This window comes from Hibiscus syriacus, unplaced genomic scaffold (assembly GCF_006381635.1).
Source record: "Hibiscus syriacus cultivar Baekdansim isolate YM2019G1 unplaced genomic scaffold, ASM638163v2 tig00112305_pilon, whole genome shotgun sequence".
Taxonomy (NCBI): domain Eukaryota; kingdom Viridiplantae; phylum Streptophyta; class Magnoliopsida; order Malvales; family Malvaceae; genus Hibiscus; species Hibiscus syriacus.
In genome coordinates this window covers 645,242-660,689 of record NW_024063299.1, presented here as the reverse complement: position 1 = coordinate 660,689, position 15,448 = coordinate 645,242, and the positions used below count along the sequence as shown (strand labels likewise).

General features: G+C 33.7%; 1 pseudogene; it reads right to left on the bottom strand.

Moving 5' to 3' along the window:
• Nucleotides 1–15,448, bottom strand: part of LOC120177709 — a 32,213-nt pseudogene that overhangs the window by 15,452 nt on the left and 1,313 nt on the right.

The window sequence follows — 15,448 nt, the reverse complement described above, 5'->3', positions numbered from 1 at the left end:
GTGAGCCTTGTGCTTCTTCTTGGATTGACCATTCTTCTTTAATTGTGGGCAATCGTATTTGACATGCCCCGACTTTTGCACTCGTAGTAAATAATAGGGTCTTTCTCCTTTGATTTAATTTTGAAGCCTTCATTTTGTTTGCATTTTCTTCCTCTGTTAGGCTTTATTAGTTTTCTGAATCGTTTGGCAAATAATGCCATTTCCTCGTATCGTCATCTTCATCCGAATCACTCTCAAATTTTTTTTAGATTTGAGAGAAACTCCAACATTTTTCTTTTTCTCCTTTTCCTTCTTTGTCTCGTCCTTCTTCTCGAGGTCTACCTCATCTTGAATCATCATTTCATGCGTGAGTAGAGAACCGATGAGTTCATCAAGAGTCAGAGACTTTAGGTTTTTAGCTTCGATGATCGACGTCTTCTTTGATTGCCAAGCTTTAGAAAGAGAATAAATCAACTTCCTCACAAGCTTCTCATTTGGAATGATCTCTCCATATGATTTGAGACCATTGACAATCGTGGAAAATCTATCCATCATAGCTTTGATGTCTTCATCTGGTTTCATCTTGAAATTTTCATAGCTATTAGTTAGAAGACTAATTTTAGATTCTTTTACCTCGTTTGTTCCTTCATGAGTGACTTGTAGTTTGTTCCATATCTCCTTGGTGGTTGTACAAGATGAAACTCTTTCGTACTCATCTGGTCCAAAAGCACAAAAAATAATATGGATAGCCTTTGAGTTGAGCTGGAACATTCTTGTCTCTTCTTCACTCCACAATCTTAAATGAGTGGAAGGTATGATGTATCTGTCTTCCACGATATTTCATGCTCCCATGTCACTTGCTTGTATGAAACACCTCATTCTATTCTTCCAATAAGCATAATTAGCTCCATTGAAGAAATGAGGCTTGTTGACGGGCATTGAATCAAGACCGAAGTCGAAGTTTGAAGTGGAGGTCATTGATGACTTAAATATCGATATAACTCTTCCTGAATCAATTCAAGAGGTGGTTAAACCTTCAAATGAGTGTAGCTATGATACCAATTGTTGACTTAATCGATCGACGAAATAGCCAAGAGGGGTGAATTGGTAATTAAAATTTTGGTGGAAGCTTTTGTAGAAAATAGAAAATAATTGCACAGCGATTTAGAGTGGTTCGACTTTCTCAACCAAAGTCTACGTCCACTACCTTAGCTATCCAAACTAAGGATTTTCCAACAAATTCACTAATTTATCCTTTCTTTTGAGGACAAAGAGTAATCTTACAACTCTCTCAAGAATTATATCCCAAATTCTTGAGAACACTCTCTCCCAAAGAGAAGAATACAAATTTCGCAAACTTACAGAAAAACCTCACAAGGTAGATTGTTTGCACAATTCTAGAACAAATAACTAACACTAAAAAATGAATACAATTAACCACAACAAGTGTTCTTGAAAGCAAAATGAATATTGAATAAAAATAAGTTTGAAAATGCTCAAACTTGAGATTTGATGTTTTCTCTCTGATTCCCTAGCTTATCTTCTTAATTGTTGTTGATCAATGCCTCCTAAGATTGTTTAAATACTCCTTGAATCACTTCTGAACGTTGGGATTGTTGGAGAAGTCAATAGAGTCGTTATGGTGTAATTATCATTTAAAAATCTGTTGGGAGCGTAGGTGCATCGGTACACTCTCAAGGGTGTATCAGTACACTGTGTGTAAAATTCAAATATTTCGACCGTTATATAACCTAGTGTATCGGTACACCCCAGGTGCATCGGTACATTAATTGCATTCTATGTTTTTAGGAGACAGGAGTGTATCGATGCATTGTCTGTGCATCGGTACACAAAATAGGTTCGATGTTGGGTGTGCATCGATACACTAAAGAGTGTATCGGTACATCCCTTCCTAAAAATCATTTTGGCTCGATTATGGTTTGAAATACTTTGTCAAAAATTGTTTCAAAAATATTTTAAATTTAAAACACAATTTTACACTTTAGTAAGGATTGAAATTGACCTTTGAAAAACTTGGAGTAATATTTTGATATTCGAATAATTTAATAGAATATACTTTAAAAATGATTATAAAATCATAAAATTCAATAACACTTAATTTTTTATTTCGAAACATCAAAATGTTTTCAACATTAACACATGGCTTAAATATAATTAAATTGAATTAAAAACTCAATTTAATAGGAAATTTCATTTTTGCCATTAATGAAACTTCATAACTACAACTTTGCCACTCTTTGACATCATCCCTTGCATCATCATATCCATAAAGAAAATATCTTAATTCTAATTTTATACTTCTATCCTTGAAATTTTTGAAAATTACAATTTAGTCACCTAATTCCAAAATTTTTGCTTAACATAGAAAATCGGCCTTAATTCCATTGATCCATATTAAATTTCACTTTTCTAAAATATATAAATAATACTTCCAACCGTTATCTAGTATCCTTAACATTTTCTTGAAATTCTGATTCGATCTGATTATCCGATTTCAATACTGAACTTTACTGCTTTATAGCTTTTAACATAATTCTCGTACCAAAAATCTGATTCCCACTAAAATCTCTATTTAATCTAAACTGTTCATTTACAAGATAAAATATATAACTTTTAAAAATTACAATTTTAGTCCTAAACTTTTCAAAATTTATACTTTAGCCTCTAAACTTTCAAAACTTACATTTTAGTCACTGGTCAAAATTTGGGGTATTACAAACCCTCATCTTTACCTAAAACCATACCACAGAACAAACCCGAAGAAATCTCCTTAAGAAGCAATAGGTTAAGAAGCTCTCATATAAGATTAAACAATAGTAGGGAAAAGGTGTAGCCCTGTCTAAGGCCTCAAGCCATTGGAAATTCCTCAGTTGGCACACCATTAACCAAAATTGACACCGAGGCAGATGTAACACATTTTCTAATCCAACTGCACCATTTAATTCCGAAACCCATTTTTACCATCACTTTAAAGAGAATATCCCAACCCACCGTATCATAAGCCTTCCTGAAATCCATCTTAAACACGCAACCCTTTAATCTTTTCTTCCTCCAAAAGTCAATTCCTTCATTAGCAATAAAAGAGTGATCCAAGATTTTTCGACCAGGAATGAAAGCAAATTGTGAAGCACTGATAACATCATTGATGCAACTTCTTAACCTTCTCAAAAGACACTTCGAAATGATCTTATACATCCCTCCTACTAAACTGATATGTCTGAAGTCATCTAAACCACCGATGTTAAAACCCTTCAGGATGAGAGTTATGAAAGAGCGATTAATATCATGCTCCCAATCTTTTCCCAAGAAAAAATTATGAAAAATTTTCATAATATCATCATTCAAAAAAAGCCAAAATATTTTAAAGAACCCCATATTCAACCCATCAGGCCCTGGAGCTTTATTGCTACCACACGAGTTTAAAGCCTCCCAAATTTCTTCTTCCATAAACTCTTTTTCTAAAATAAGGCTCTACTCTAAAGAGATTCTTGAAAAATTAAGCTTAATATCATCCATTTCCAAAGTTTAGCGGTAATTAAAAGCTTCAAAAAAAATGATCTCAAACACTTACCTTGATAAGAAACGGATCATAAATGATTTCACCCTTAACATTGAGATCATTCAAAGAATTCATCCTCCTTTTAATGGTAGCACAAGTATGAAAAAATTTAGAATCCTGGTCTCCATCTTTTACACATTTCTCTCTTGAATTTTGAAACCAGATTTGCTCCTCAATCCTGTATAATTTCCACAGTTCATTTCTCAAAGAACGTAATTCTGCTACACTGTCTCTTTCCTTCAAAAATTGTTGTTGCTGAAAATCCTTTTCAAATTGATGAATCTTCTCTTCTAAGGCATTAATTAAAGCACCTAAAAACTGATCTCTCATTCCAGACCATTTTTTAATAGCAAATTTTGTGCTTCTAATAATACTCAGAATTTCAGCTCTTCTGTTAACTTTCTTATACTCTTTGATAGACTCAACAACCTGCTCATCAAACCCATCCTCATTCATTAAATAATTGAACAACCTGAAAGGTCTTCTTACCCCAATTAACTCCCCCACTCTCAAGTATAATTGCATTATGATTAGAAATAGACTTCTTCAGTAAAGATTGAGTGATATCCAAAAAGGCAGATGAGAAATTAATGTTTACCAAAAACCTGTCCAATCTGACAACAGTATGATTTCCTGATTATTGCCCCAAGTAAAACTTCCCTCGATTAATGGTAGATCAATTAGGCCAGTTTGTTGAATAAAATGCCTAAAAATCTCCATAGAATTTATGTTTTGTGCTCTACCTTTCTTCTCATCCTCTGTTAAATAAGCATTAAAGTCCCCTCCCACACATAAAGGTATATTGAACCCATTTAGAAACAAACTCAGCTCTTCAAAAAAACCAGTTTTTTCTTCCTCCACAGAAGGACCATATACATTAATAAAACCACGCCTAAATTGATTCGTTTTGAATTTCCCAGAAATGGCAATGAATCTCCTATGTATATGTTGTTCTTCTAACTCAAAAACACTATCATACCAACAACTTAAAATACCACATGAGGAACCTTCTGCTGGTGATTTAGCAAACCCTTTAAGATTATTCAAACCACTTATTCTGAATAAAAAACTTGGAATTATATCCACTTTTGTTTCTTATAGAAAAAGAAAAGATGGTTTCTTCTCAGAAACCATTATTTGAATAGATCGATGCTTTTTTTTTCCAAACCCCTGACATTCCAAGACAATAATACTAACTTTTGCATCATAAAAATTAACTAATATCAAACTCTCCCCCAAATTATCCACCTACTCACTTATCCCCACTCAAACCTTTCTTCAAATTCATAATTTTATCCAGAAAAGCTTTCTTTCCTTTCTTGAATGATATACCCAACATCTTGCTTATTTCTCAAGTAGTGAGAGCTTCCTCCAACAACAATGAAAAAGCTGAGGAGGACATAGTAGAAATACTAACCTGGTCTAAAGCATCCATGATCATAAACCTTTTAAATCTCCTGCAGAATCTCCTATTCTTCGATCCATCACTGTCCCCTTTTATAAAATTAACAACCTCTGGAATTTCAGATTAAGCTAATCTTGAAATTATAGCTTTTTCCTTCTGTTTGCTTAATTCTCCCTCTGTTACAGTACTAAAACCCTACACATTTTGAAGCCAGATATTACTCTCTCTTGACCTTCTATAAACTCTCTTATAACTTTCGATAATCCTCCTTCCATCCGGAGCGCTCTTCAAGGATAATGAAATTGATGAACGCTTTTGCAAACCACCCCTTATGCTTGTCAGATTAAAACCTTCATCAAACCCCCACATTTGATGCATTCAATGCTAGATTCTCTTAACCAACCTCTACTGTTAATTCACAATGGTTTTCCCCTTTACTTGTTTACCCTGAACTGCTAGAAAAAGTCAGACACTGTTTTTGACTTACAAACCTGAGCCCACTTATTTTTACTGTTGGACCTGCAGGAATTATCTTCTTTATAGGAGAAACAGGCTCACTACTCCCCACCGATTGGACCTGTATGCTAAAATTTGAACTATCCAAATTTCTAATGCCCAACCCATTTTGTTACTCCCAAAACTGTGCAAATCTGACACCCCTTCATTAATGTCTTTCCCATCTCTGCTCTTCTTGGAAACTGATTTCCTCTACCAACTTCAACAAAATCGGAAGCAACTCCTTGATCAATCCACGTGTCAACTTTCCTACGTGCATCCTCGACCAACCAAACAGAACTACCTTGTCAGGTGAGTTTAGACTGTCAGCTTCCTCCTCCGATGGCTCTATGGCAGTGTCTCTTCTATCAGAATCTTTCTCCGACGATATGCTTGGAAAGAAATTCGAAAAACTAGATGTTGAACCCAATTTAATTCTATTTAAATATCTTTTATACGACCCTAAGGTGATCACTTCCGGGACATCAAATGGGCTTGCCACCCTGACCAAAATTTTCACCGTCGTGAGATCTTCCCTATTTTTTGTCGATTCTTGAATGCCTTCCACTGTCCCCCAACTCCCAGCTAACTTTTCCACAAAAGCCTCTTGTCAACATAACAAAGGAACACCATAAAGCTCTACCAAACAGAATGCCATTGGCACTCTAACTTCATTCAGTAGAGGTGCTAACTGGTCGAACCAGAACCATAACACCTCACTTCTATTCATCCAAGCCTCCTTCATCTCCTCATGACAACACAAGAGTTCCAAATGTATCCTCAACTAGCAATCTTGACTTCAAAACCTTCATTAGCCAAAGCACTCTGAACCAACTCCAATTCGAATGATTGTTTGACTATACCCGTTAGTGACTGTTTCACCCAACTTGAGCTTTTAGTGGGAATATGCATCTCCCAAATATTCTTCTTCCCTCTACCCCTTTCTAAACTATCATTTATATTCTCTCTATTATCCAAATCCCTCCTTTGCTTGCTACTCGTCAACAAGGCATCCTTATATGATCTATCATCCCTTATACTTCTCGGAAGCTCTGCTCTCTCCTTTGGTTTAGCTTTTTCTTTTGTAATCAGCTTTGAAGCATCAGTTAGTGACCGAGATTTTCCTACTATCCTTGATCGATCTTTCTAATATTTTGCAACTCCAACAAATACTTTCCTCCTATATATCCACGACCCGTTTATAATCTCGTTTGCCTTTCTCATGCCTGCTTCATTACCAAACTGCACGAAAGTGAATGTGGAAGATTTATACTTCGGTTTATTTGTCTCATTTGGAATGAAAACTCTCACCACATGGCCCTGGAATAGAAAAAGATCTCTTAACGCTCTTCTAGAGACTCTCTTGCTAAGATTGTTTACGAAAACAATCCAACTCTCGCCGGAGGAAGACTGGCCTTTCTCTCTTTCTCTCTCTATGTTTCTGACTCTCTCACTCATCTTTTTTTATACGGTGTAAAGGCTTCAAAAACAGAAGTTAATTCACGGCTCCGATTCTTCACTCTAGAGCTTGGGGCCTTTTTCTCCTTGCAGCAGGAGTTCCTAGTTTTAGAAAGATCATACATATGAACTTTTCAGCTTAGCACAACTAGGACCAAACAACTGAACAGTCTGAACATAGGCCAAGCAAAATATCAAGCATATTTTGTTCAACAGATGAGGTTTAAATTATGAAGACCAGTGATGCCTTATTTTATTTTATTTTGTTTTGAGATAAAGAAGTCCATTAATGTCTAAATATCTCTCAACTTTTGGGAGTTCATACATTAAGATTATAACGACAAATATACCATTTCCAAATTCTAACATGGATTTATCGGAGTCAAATATAGCTAAATTATGCCAAATTTTATTAGAACAGCTAAATAAGGGCTAATCATTTGTTTAGCTCTATACTACAAAAGTTATCATTCTTTTTTATTTTTGCATCCAATAGGTCAATTTATTAACCTTAAATCAGTCTTTACCACACAATTCTTATTCCTAGCATTTGGGTAATTTACAATCAATATCTAACAAAGGAAAATGCCTAAAGAATGATGTACTTGTTAATAACAATGCTAAATCTTCTTTAAAAATTCTAACCTTTGCAGTTTCATGTGTTCATTTTTCTTACTAAAGGCATGCTGCCTCCAATCCAAGACTTAAGGTTTTTCTGTTGCTATGTTCACAGAGCATAGATTGAAATAAAATGTAACGATTATTGTAGAAAAGAATAGGTAGTAGGTGGAGAAGCCCAATTTTAATATAAGATCAAAGGAAACCTAACACTTAACAGACGTCTCTCACAAACCTACATTGGACAACCTCACCAGAGGTCATCATCCTCCCACCCATGAGATTAGGTAGGAAGAACATTAACAATGGTTCTAATTAATATTAAGCATCTAACCTAAAACCAATTGGCAATAGTTGAAGGGGCACAATTTAATAATAAGACCAAAGGAAAACTAATACATAACGGGTGGAACAACTCCCCAAAACAGAAATCAAGAAATTCAAACAGTCCTGGAGATTGGAAAATGTTTTCAAAAATAAACAGGCCCTGGTAATCTGTATTTTCTTCACATTCTATCCTTGTAGCTGCTAGATGAAATAATAGTTTGAAACAAACTTCTTTTTTCCAATTTTAAATTATTCATCAAGGATTTGTTTGTTTAAGTATTCTAGTAAAAAAATAAATCTGCCTAAAGGCATCATAACAAAGCCTAATGATTGCTACAAGAGTACATATCCTTAAATGGATATGCTTAAGTAGATACGTATGAATATCCAGGAATTCACGAGCTCCAATGGAACAAACAAAATATGCCATTCACGTGGACTCAGATTGATAATTGGTAAACAAAAGAAAGATAAATTTTTTACTAAAATAAAGCCAAGATAGAAAAAGTAGAAAATTACATCAAAGAAATTGCAGCAATAACAAACACCGTACCAGGTCTTGGATAGAACTGTGATATATGAACTTGTGGGAACTTGTATTCCTTGATAAGGTTTACTGTTTGAGCAAAATCTTCATCAGTTTCACCTGAAATGACCCTAAAATTATTATAATTGAATCAAAAAAACATTAAACTAAGTCCTTAAGCAGCTTATTAAGAGTAAATGTTCTCATAGGATACACAATATTTGTGATGGATTAGAATTTTCTCCCATGGGCCCGACTTGGGAGACATTTTACCCTCAATTTGGGCTGACCATTGAAACTTCCCTAAGCCCATTGAAATGGAGTAGATCCAGGACTAGCTCACCAAGGTTTGTGACCAAATGAAGTCTAGGCCATGGGAACCTCTAGCAGTCTAGCTTGCAGTTCTTGTAAAATAAATTATTTTCATATTAATTTTTTCAATTTTGAAATTTGAAACCAAAATAAATAAATAAAAGTTGTAAACCCTTTTTCTTTTCTTTTCTAATTTGCTAGGGGAAAAGGAGGTATCAAATTTTAGTTCTTCAATAAAACTAGAAAACGGGATCTGACCGACCAGTTGAACCAGGGACCAGTAGACTATCCAATCAATTTACAATATAAAACTGCAAACTCGTTTGATTTTATTTTATTTTTTTGGTAATCGATGATATTTGAACCTATAAGCTCTAAATTTTATAGAAAAGACCATATTATTAAGCCAAATACATAATTTTATTAATCATTTACTACATTTAACATTAAAATCACTTTCAATTACTTAAATTTCCTTTAATGTAAACCAACAAGTTCTGCAGGTTGAACCAATTGTATCAAGAACAGGAAGCATTAATGGTTTGACCCCCAGTCCAATTGTTTTTAACTTTGCTTTCTTATTTAGTTCTTTAACTTATTTAAAACCAGATATAGAAAATGGAAAACATTTTCCAAAAATAGAATTGTCTTATTTAAACCAAATATATATGTGCGTCAAGGATAAATGAGAAAAGGAGACAACTTAATTGGCATACTAACCAGGAAATCCACATATTATATCAGTTGCAATCTGCATGCCTGGCACGAGTTCAGTCAAGGTATCTACCACGGTCCTTAACTCGTTCACAGCATATTCCCGATTCATGGCTTAAAACAATAAAAAAAATACTTAGTAAGACAATTATCATTTAGCATATATTTAAGGAAATTTACCTGCATTATACACAATTTTTTTATTTATTTGTTTAGTCAGTAAATAACAACTTAAAGCCATGACCAAGATAAAGACATGTAATATGATCAAATTTTGGACTTACAGTCGAGACAAAATCACTGCCAGATTGAACTGGAACGTGAAGAGAGGAATATACACAAGGATGACACAAAACGGCTGCTATCTCTTTCAGATGCTCCAAGATAAAAGGAGGATTAGTCATTCCAATTAGTAACATTGTGCTCCCATCAGGAGGAAGTTCCGCAACAATGGCATTCAACAAAACTGGTAGATTAACCCCAATGTCGCGACCTACGATATTGCATGACCTATAAGAATAATTTCCATAGATACGTATTCATATATATATATAGGCAGCTGTTAATCTTTATAAATATATGCATGTATGCATGCATTTGGGAACTTCAACAATATTTTCAACTATAGACGCTGCAGGAACAGAACTCTTAAATGTAAAGTGTCTTGGGCATCATGGGCAGACAAAAAACTAGAATACCATATGCTCCAGTATCTTCACTACTCAACCATATCTCCTTGACCCCATCAGCTATAACAGTTTTGACGCGCTCAACCTGCATTCCAGAGAGGTTATTAAAAACAGAACCAAAAAGTAATAAAGATATAGTAGTCAAGCAGCATAACTTACAAGACTGTCAACAGTGTAGCTCCCCAAGTGACCACGAGCATGCTTTGTCTTGCAATAAGTGCAAGCACCTAAACAACCAACATTAATTGGAAGAATCTCAACAAACTTGTTCTTTCTAACCTGATATCAAATAAAACAAATATAAGTTAAATTAATCTTTAAGATTAAAGAAGTTATCATCTTTGTGCTAATTTGAGATTATCTATACTTGTAATTAAGGGAAACCTCTGGCATTATTAGCAATGTATTTGGTAGCAACAGTTCGAAAACTAACTATTAGCTGTTAAACACCATTTCCACGTGAACATTGTCAAAGCTAAAGAACACAATGGTACTAATTACCAAAAAACAATAGTCCAATAACAGAATGGTCATAAAGTAACTCCATTTAAGCAACTGAAATAGCAATAATTAAAAGTTCAAACCTTAGGAAGGTCCAGCGCTGGCAAAGTCTTGCGGCTCAAAAGCCGCACCTCATGCCCTTTCAGGGTCTCCTCTACAACTTCAACAAGACGGTCAATTTGCTGGACTCCAACTCTACTGACCCCATCGAGCTCTTTCAAATCTCGACTTCCTTGAGGAACACACCCAGCAACCACCAGTGGCTTTTTTGCACTTTTACCTTTTGTAATTAACGTGTTCATTGCAGACTGACTTGGGTTTTTCACTGTCCATCTGCAAATAAAACCAAAAAATATCAAATTATCAAAACATGTAAGCATTGATAACATAAAGTGTGTTTGAAGGGAACAAATGGATAAAGTGTGTTTGAAGGGAACAAATGGATAAAGTGTGTCACAGAAAGAATGCTTAGAGGTGGGTTTAGAAAAAGGCTAAAGAAAGAGAATATAGTGGAGTGGAGTGGAAAATGAGGTGAGACGGTTGTTTCAAGTTACCAAAATTTCTTTTAAGACAAATGTGTAGTTCTTATTTATCTGTCATTCTTTAGCCATTCTGAAGCCTTTGAGAGAATAAAAAAGGAGATTGGGGGGGAGAGAGAGAGAGTACCAAGAGATAAGAGGTTCAAAGGCTTGTGGCTGGAGGAAGTAGATGTTTCTCATTCTATGATGCTACTCTGTATTCGATGTCAGACTTGTTCAGGCATCTCATAATCATCACACGAATCACAAGTGAAATAGACAAGAAAATTTCTTATTTAACTCTCTAAGAAACGCAACTTCACATGAAATTGTTTATACTCTACAAGAAAAAGCACTCAATTTAGACCAGAAAATTCTCCAGGACATCTTTTGGCATAATGTTGATATGTCAATAATTTATATTATTAAAAACCAGTGTAGAAAAGTTAAGCCTATAATGAACGTTGAACTTCACGGGCAGACATCAAAAGTAACAGTGACTATTATAACAGTGACAAGATGTTCATCATTCCAAAACAATAACAAATTAATTAATTCAAGGGTTGAAGCCTTACGTATTTGTTACCCAAAGGTCTCCTTCCTCAGGATTGTCAGATATCTCATAGCCAAATAATGAAAGCTAACCCGCCATATATTCACTGTCACTCTGACAAGTGGTCGATGTATCAGATAAACTGATAGCAAAATCAAATTGGATTTTACTCAAAACAATGTATGAACATGAATGAGATGGATTAAACCTTCATTATTTTTGTTGCAAACAGAATGTCAAAGTTCAACCATAGATCAGGTTTGACATGTAATCAATACGATTAGTATCTCTAGCATAAAAATTTTTGAATTAGTATAGACGGCATGGTAATATTACAATGTTCCTCCGCATATTCAATGACTTTCAAGTGTTGACCTCCTCAGCTTGACAACATTTAATCCATTGATTCCACCAAAACAGTGTAAATCACACAGCAATCACATGAAAACCCAAAAGTACCAAAATTAAAATGATACAAATAATGTAACTCCACAATGAAACCTATTTTACCAGGACTTGGTATACGGGCATGCTTAGTTCTTTTAACATTTTTTTCACATAATTGGGAGATAAGAACCCATACTTTATATTTGAATATATGTTGATAAGTATTTGATTTGATAATGAGCATTCAATACAAGTATGTAAAAGGTATGCTCTTTTATATTTTCCAAGTTTTTTCATATAATTGGAGGATCAACCTTCATACCATGTCGAATACACAAATATCAAGCACGGTACTTTAGGGAAATTGAAAAGCCCAAGCAACATATGTAATGACTAGTTATTGAAGAAATTATATGCAATTTCACAATATATAAGAGCAGGGCAAGGTAACTATTATTTCAAGCTTTTAGCATCAATGAATTTCAATCATATCTTATGAAAAAGCATGGAAGACAGAAGCTATTGCTGAATCTAATTATTTGAGGGAACAAAAACAATGAACTAAAAGAATTTAGTACTCATATTCATATATACAACAATATAAATAGCATTGAAATTCATTGAGTAAAAAACTGATTTTTGGTCTTCTCTTAACCTCAAAACCACCCATTAAGCTAATCACTAAACTTGTACATAAAAAACCTTGCCTGGTTATGTGAGCACCCAAAAGTTTTGACATAAATAGTCTGCAAAAAGGAATTTAGGGGAAAAAAATGAAGAACAATTTAAAAATTTATAGTTCGAGTTGACTCGAATAACTCGACTTGAATAACTCGAAATTAAAAATGATTTTTTGAGTAGAGTTGAGTTTTGCTCCCTTACTGTATGACATATAAATTTTTTTAGGAATAATAACATTTTTATTACCATTGAGGTGATTTAATACTTGATGAGTTCTAAATGTTACGTTGTTCTAAATTTATTTGAAGAAAAACAAAATGTAGTGGAAGAATTTAAATTAGTTGCTATTAAGTATAAAATATTTATAATCATTGCAATAAATTTATATATAATAATTTATATACATGATAATTTCATGTAAAATTAATTATATCACATCTAAAAGTTACATGAGATATAAAATAATACCGTGATATTAAATGTTTAAGAGGAAAATTAAACTCATGTTATATTAATAAAAGATTTTTATTGAATTTTTTTTAAATTTGTGGTAAGTACAATGTAGTATTTGTTTAAATTTAACTTTTAATTATTTGATATTGAATGCTCACACTCATGGTTTTCATGATGTTCGAATCCAAGACTTCAAAGAATCAGGCGCAACCACTCATTAATCTATAAATCAAATGTTCTACTGTACATTTAAATATATTTAAATTTATAAGTTTTAAGAACTCATTGAATGGTCTCGATTGTTCAAAGGAGTGTTGTTCTCTCTTGAGGTTTTGGATTCGAACATTTATGTCTACAAGAAGTGTATTGTCAATAGTTAAGAAAGATTATGAATAGATATTACATTGTAATTACCCTTACATTATTAAAAAATTATAATTTTTAAAATAATAATTTTAAATTAAATTAAAATTTAATCAATTATTTGTAAATATCACATGAAAATTAGTCTTAACTTTTGTTCTAAAATATATTATTGAGTCCATTTACTTTGGGATTCGTAAAATATCGAGAGGTGTTTAAAAAAATAATGTAAAAATAAGTGTTCAAATTATACTCAAAGTTAACATTAGGTGTTTAAAGATTTTTTGGTTAAAAATAGGTGCATAATGTTTTTTTTTTTGTTACACTTTTAAGTGCCCACCGTTAAAAGAAACATGTTTATATTTTTTTCTAAATTTTTTAATTTTTTTTTTAAAATATTTTTTTTAAAAATCCAACTTCCCTTCCCTTTCTCCTTCCCCTTCCCCTTCTACCTGTTTTTACTGGCTTCCATTGATGTTGCTGTCACCACCGCCGCTTTCCCTCTCTATCATTGATCATTCCACTCTCCAAAAATAGAAAAATAATTTAATAATTTTGAGATTAGGGTTAGGTATTTGAGATTAAAGAATTGTGGATTTAAGGGGATTAGGACTGACAACAAAAGGGACTGTCAATAGTGGAGGGGTGGGTGGTCGTTCGACGATGGTGAAGGCAGTCGGTGATTGTTGGGATTTGCGGAAGCTTGAATCGACTACCGGAACGGTTTGCAAAGAGGGGTTGGAACGGTTTTTGTGTTTAGGAAGTAAAGAGATTGAAAGATAGAAAATTTGCACAACGATTTATAGTGGTTCGACTTCTCAACCAAGTCTACATCCACTACCTTAGCTCCTCACCAAGGATTTTCCAACAAATTCACTAATTTGTTCTTTTTTTCAAGGACAAAGAGATAACCTTTACAACTCCCTAGTTTTTCACGGGCTAAACTAGAACCTTTCCCTAGCTTTTCACGGGATCAGCTGGAACCTTTCCCCTTTACAAAAGGATAAAAGAAGTAAACAAATAAACCTCTCAAATGTAGGTGTTTACAAGAATTAATCTCACAAGAACAATATTTACAAGAAAGAATGAAAATAAGAATAGAAATCTCTTCTCTTGTGTTTGATTGCTTGGATAGTTGTTCTCTCTTTCTTCTTCAAGTGTCCTCAGCTTGTATTTATAGCTTGAAATGAGTTTGAAGTCGTGTATAGCCGTTGGGGATGTTTTGGAGCTGTTTGGGGATGAATTTTTTGCAAAACAAGGTTATCCATAACAGGGGGTATCGGTACCCCTTCAAGGGGTATCGGTACTACCTTTGTTAAATTCAAATTAAACTATCCGTTGGAGCGAGGGGGTATGGATACCCATGCAGGGGTATCGGTACCCAGAGTATTGATACCCATAGGGATATCAATACCCTTTTTGCATTCGATGTTTGAGCCTTCATAGGGGTATTGATACCCAGTAATAGGGGTATCGGTACACAGGGTATTGATACCCATAGGGGTATCAGTACCAATTCATAAGGGGTATTGATACTCATTCATAAGGGGTATTGATACCCATTCATAGGGGTATCAGTACCCATTTACATTTTTGCTCAAATCCGAATTTAATGGACTTTGAATTATTTTTGAAACCTTTTGAAAACTTTGAATAAATTCAATTCAAGTCCAAAAACATTTTGCCTTAAATTTTTTATATCGAAACATAGTTCAACAATCTCTCCCTTTTTGATATAACAAAACATTTGAAAAATTGGTTTTGGCTAAACTCCCCCTTAATAAAATGTTTAATGAAAAAGATATCAGTTGTTTACAAAAGGATATCAATTGTTAAAAAGATATCAATTGTTAACAATTATATATGAAAATGTTAAGCTCCCCTTTTTC